Genomic DNA, 6,000 nt, shown 5'->3' on the forward strand with positions numbered 1-6,000 from the left:
TAGTTCTGTTAAGGTTACAGGGAAATAGGCAAATTAATAGTACAACTTCTTTGGAGGGCGATTTGTCAGTGTTTTGAATGTGTATACATTGAATTATTTAGCAATTCTATTTCTAGTAATTCATCTACCATTTATATCCACATGATGAGTGTAAAAATAGATGCGCAGAAATGTTTATTACAGCTTTGTTTGTAACAGCAAAAAACAGACTAAATTTTCATCAGTAGGATGGTAAATAATTGATTCATGCTGATCCTTATGGTTATTATGAGAAAGTATATTTTAAGATGACAATTCTGTGTGTGAATATGAAATCAACACCCAAATTTTATGTGAAATAATGAAAGAAACCACAAAATAGACATAATTCAGAAGTATATGTAGTATGTTAACTTTTTTGGTTTAAAAATTTTTATGTACCCACACGAAAATATATGCTTATTTACACACAGCAGAGTTTCCCAGGTGGCCCTAGCGTAAAGAACCTGTCTGCCAATGCAGGGGATGTAAGAGACTCAAATTTGATCCTTGGGTCTGGAAGATCTCTTGGAGATCCCTGACCATGCCCTGGAGGAAGGCAAGGCAATTCACTCCAGTATTCTTGCATAGAGAATCCCATGGACAGAGGAGCCTGGAGGGCTACAGTCCAAGGGGTCGCAGAGACACGACTGAAGCGCCTTACATGCACGCGTACACGCAGGACTTCTGGAATTGTACGTCCAGAAAAAAGAAACTGTTGACCCAGGCCTCTCCTGGTCCTAAATAACAGGGAGACTTACTTTTCATTATTGGTTCATTGAAACTTTGTTTTTTCACTCTTACCATGATCAGGAATCACTTTTTCAACGAACTTAAAAAAAATAAAGTGTCATTATTAACTAAGAAAGACAGGATAAATCAGGAGAAGGCTGCTATGTAAATAATCTATTAGAGATCTTGGAAATGAAAAATAATGGTCATAGAAATATTAATAAAAAAGTAAGAAGCTGGAGGTACTAAAAATACAGATTAGTTAATAAAAACTGAATTCCAGGGACATTCAAGTTGCGAATGTTCACAGAATATAGTGTTAAATAGCACAGAAATAGGAGAAATAAAAGAAAAAAATTAAGAAAACTGGAAAACGGATCCAGAAATTCCATTATGTCTAATAGAGTTTCTGCTAAAAAAAAAAAGAATAAATTCAAAAGAGGGGCCATTACTGAAATTAATAGGAAGATATTTTCCATGAGTTTTCAGATAGAAAGAACCATTTGAATGTCTAACAGTTTGAATGAAATAACATCCACTCCTAGACACACAATAGTGGAATTTGAAAATCCAGAATAACTAGGGGAAAAAAACCTAAGAGCTTTAGAAAAAGGGGAAAATGTTTAACTTGGGAAGGGGCTGTGATTTAGTCACAGAAAGATTTAGGAATACCTACAAAACTTGAGCCTGACATCATTTGTGTTCACTCAATAAAGATGTGTCAAAAACATAATGTAAATGCTCAAAACAACAACAAAACCAAAAATACCTTCAAACTAACCTGGATTTCCCATATTCCCTTGTTTTCCCCACAAGGCAAATCATTCCTGAGCCTCTTTAGATCTGTTGGAAAGGCAGACTATGGCGTTTAACTTATTTATAATATTTGGTGGTACTATTTGAACCTCAAATAGTATTGAATCCCAAGCTTATGGTGACCTGCTCTTGTAAAAAAAAAAAAAAAGACTGACTCTTTATCTTTTAATCACTGACTTTTCATTCTAAGATGTTAGAATAATGCTTAGTCATACAATATCAAGTAGCTATGAGCATTGTAGACAGCCATAGAACTGTATTTTTGGGGGACTTCCCTTGTGGCTCAGCTGGTAAAAAGTCCACCTGCAATGTGGGAAACATGGGTTCGATCCCTGGGTTGGGAAGATCCCCTGGAGAAGAAAAGGCTCCCCACTCCAGTATTCTGGTCTGGAGAATTCCATGGACTGTATGGTCCATGGGATCACAAAGAGTCGGACACGACTAAGTGACATTCACATAGAACTGTATTTACAGATTACCAGTTCTGTGTTATCTCACCAATGAATAGATTTCACACAAAGAGTGAAGATAACAATAGGAGTAAAAAGTCTTTCAAATTTTCCTCTTCATCTGGATCTTTTAGTATTGATAACAATGTTCTTTTGAAATCATTTTGTTAGAGTAGAAAGACTCCTTAATTACATCACCATGCTACGTCCTTTATCTCATTTCTTAGGTTTACAAGCTTTTTTTCCCCCAAAGTCTGGGAAAAAAAATAGTATATGCCAAAGCAACCCACGTATATCTTGGGAACAAATAATGTTTTGGTCAAGCCATCGTACTGAATATGTATGAATATTATAGGGCGGGGGCAAGAGGAGATTCTTGATTGTAAATAGCTACTGTTGTATACTGGTCTTAGATTTTCAGTAACTAAAGTTGTGGCTGGACCAGCCTCTAAAGATTCTTATGATTGCAAGATGCCCTTAACAATATCCACTAGGAAACTTTAACAAAAAGGTTTACTACTCTCAGGTTCTGGAAATTACATGACACATCTGGGCTATGCATTGAAGTTATCGGAAGTGGGGAAAGAGAGGGAGAGAGACAGAGAGGGAGAGCAGGGCATGGGGTGTGCTTTGACTTGGGCCCAGTGTAAGACCTGGACAGGATAGGCCAGTGAGGGACAGGGAGGCTTGGTGTGCTGCAGTGCACGGGATTGCAAAGAGTTGGACATGACTTAGTGACTGAACAACAAATATGATACCTAGGATTTCTAGGGCTCATTCTTTATTAGGCTTCCTCGTTAGCTCAGGTGGTAAAGAATCTGCCTGCAATGCAGGAGACCTGGGTTCAATCACTGGTGTTTATTGTTTATTATTCTTTATTGCTGATTTTAAATATAAGAGTAAAACTATAAGACACTGATGAAAGAGATCAAAGATGACACAAACAGATGGAGAGATATACCATGTTCTTGGATTGGAAGAATCAATATTGTGAAAATGAGTATACTACCTAAAGAAATCTACAGAGTCAATGTAATCCCTATCAAACTCCCTATCTAGTTTTGTATTTTTCACAAAACTAGAACAAAAAATTTCACAATATGTATGGAAACACAAAGACCCCAAATAGCCAAGCAGTCTTGAGAAAGAAGAATGGAGCTGGAGGAATCAACCATCCTGACTTGAGATTATACTATAAAGTTACAGTCATCAAGACAGTATGGTACTGGCACAAAAACAGAAATATAGACCAATGGAACAAGGTAGAAAGTCCAGAGGTAAACCCACACACCTATGGGTACCTTATCTTTGACAAATGAGGCAAGACTATACAACGGAGAAAAGACAGCCTCTTCAATAAGTGGTGCTGGGAAAACTGGACAGTTACATATAAAAGAATGAAATTAGAACACTTCCTAAAACATACATAAAAATAAACTAAAAATGTATTAAAACTTAAGTGTAGGGCAGCAACTATAAAACTCTTAGAGGAAAACATAGGCAGAACACTCTTTGATGTAAATCAAAGCAAGTTCCTCTTTGACACAACTCCCAGACTAATGGAAATAAAAACAAAAATAAACAAATGGGAGTTAATTAAACTTAAAAGCTTTTGCACAGCAAAGGAAACTATAAACAAGATGAAAAGACACCCCTCAGAATGGGAGAAAATAATTGCAAATGAAGCAACTGACAGAGGATTAACCTCTAAAATATATAAGCAGCTCATGCAGCTCAATATCAGAAAACCAAAAAACCCATTCAAAAAACAAGCAGAAGACTGAAACAGACATTTCTCCAAATAAGACATACAGATGGCCCAATAAACACATGAAAAGATGCTCAACATCATTCATTATTAGAGAAATACATATCAAAACTACAATGAAGTATCACCTCACACCTGTCAGAATGGCCATCATTAAAATATTGATAAACAATGCTGGAGAGGATGTGGAGAAAAGAGAATCCTCTTGCACTGTTTTACAGATGATACCACTTTAATGGCAGAAGTGAATAGGAACTGAAGAGTCTCTTGATGAGAGTGAAAGAGCAGAGTGAAAAAGCTGGTTTAAAATGCAGCATTAAAAAAATTAAGATTATGGCATCTGGTCCCATCATTTCATGGCAAATAGCTAGGGGCAAAGTGGAAACAGTGACAGATTTTATTTTCTTGGGCTTCAAAGTCATTGCAGATGGTGACGGCAGCCTTGAAATTAAAAGATGCTTGCTACTTGGAAGAAAAGCTATAACCAACCTAGACAGTGTATTAAAAAGCAGAGACATCACTTTGCTGACAAAGTCCACATAGTCAAAGCTATGGTTTTTCCAGTAGTCATGTACAGATGTGAGAGTGGGACTATAGGAAAGCTGAGCACCAAAGAATTAATGCATTTGAATTGTGGTGCTGGAGGACTCTTGAGGGTCCCTTGGACTGCAGTGAGATCAAATTAGTCAATCCTGAATATTCATTGAAAGGACTGATGCTGAAGATGAAGTTCCAATGCTTTGGCCACCTGATGCGATGAGCTGGCTCACTGGAAAAGACCCTGATGCTGGGAAAGATTGAGGGCAAGAGGAGAAGGGGGTGACAGAGGATGAAATGGTTGGATGGCATCATCAACTCAATGGACTTGAGTTCGGGCAAACTCAGAGAGATAGTAAAGGACAGGAAAGCCTAGGGTTGCAGTCTGTGGGGTGGCAAAGTGTCAGACAGAACTCAGCAACCGAAGGACAACCCTTCACTGTTGGTGGGAAGAAAAACTCACACAGCCACTATGGAGAACAGTATAGAGATTTCTTAAAAACTAGTCTGATATATTTTGAGTTAATTGTTTATTATGGTATGAGGCAGGGTTACAGCTTTAGTCTTCTGCATGTGACTATTCAGTTGATACAATACCATTTGTTAAAAAGACTACTCTTTCCCACTCAGACGATCTTGGCATTCTTCCTGAAAATCAGTTGACTGTAGATAGGTGGGCTCACTTCTGAAATCTCATTTCTACTAATCTACATGTATATCCTTGTATCAATATATGTACCACACCATTTTCATTTTCCTTACCGTTGCTTTAAGGTAAGCTTTGAAACTGGGAACTGTGCGTCTTCCTATTTCACTGCTCTTTTCAAAGGTTATTTTGTGTATCTCATTGTCACCCAATGGTTGGTCTGCTTAAAACTAAACCAGTGGGAAGAAGTAGATTTTTATAAATGTGATAGAAGCTTCCACATGCAGATATGCCAGAGCAATGTCAACTGTGTGTGTGTCTGTGTGTGTGTATGAGATAACATAATCATGGAGTGACCTCTCACCACTTTTGCTATATTCAATTGGTTGAAAGCAAGTAATAGGATCCTTCCACATTTCAAGGGAGTAGATTTTCCAGAGCTTGAACATGAGAAGCGTCCTGGGGTCTGTCTGTGAAAACATCAGTGCATTTTTTCACATCTATCTAAATGTAAATAGCAGCAAATTGCCCTTTGCCGAATTATCTCTAAATTAAAAACTTTGATGACTTCAGTAAATATCTGGTGACACTAATTAAAATCAGGTGGGTACTAAGTGCAACCCAAACATTTCATTCTGACAGAGTACGTGAAAGAATAAACATAAATATGTGTGCAGAGAGACACACACACAAATATGCCAGATTCCACCAGCAGTACTATGAATCATCATGGCCCAAGCAGTTTAGCAAGTGGGATTATTTTTTTATGCTGAAAAAAAGTATACTGAAGGGCAAAAACCTGGATAATTCATTCCAATATGTTTCCAAACCCTCCACCAGTTGTTCCGTTTTTTCCAGTTATAATTATTCATGTCAAAATATCTAGATATCTGGGTCAACTGCACATTACACCTCATTTCATTAAAATTATCTTTATTTGCCCTCATTGATGTCACACTTGAGTTCCATATGTGGGCTGCCCAAGTGTGCAAAAGGGGAGTTTTGATGCTATTGTTGTTGTTTAGTCATGTCTG

This window comes from Bos grunniens, chromosome 20, assembly GCF_055505025.1.
Source record: "Bos grunniens cultivar Pamir isolate PY7600 chromosome 20, Bosgru_T2T1.0, whole genome shotgun sequence".
Taxonomy (NCBI): domain Eukaryota; kingdom Metazoa; phylum Chordata; class Mammalia; order Artiodactyla; family Bovidae; genus Bos; species Bos grunniens.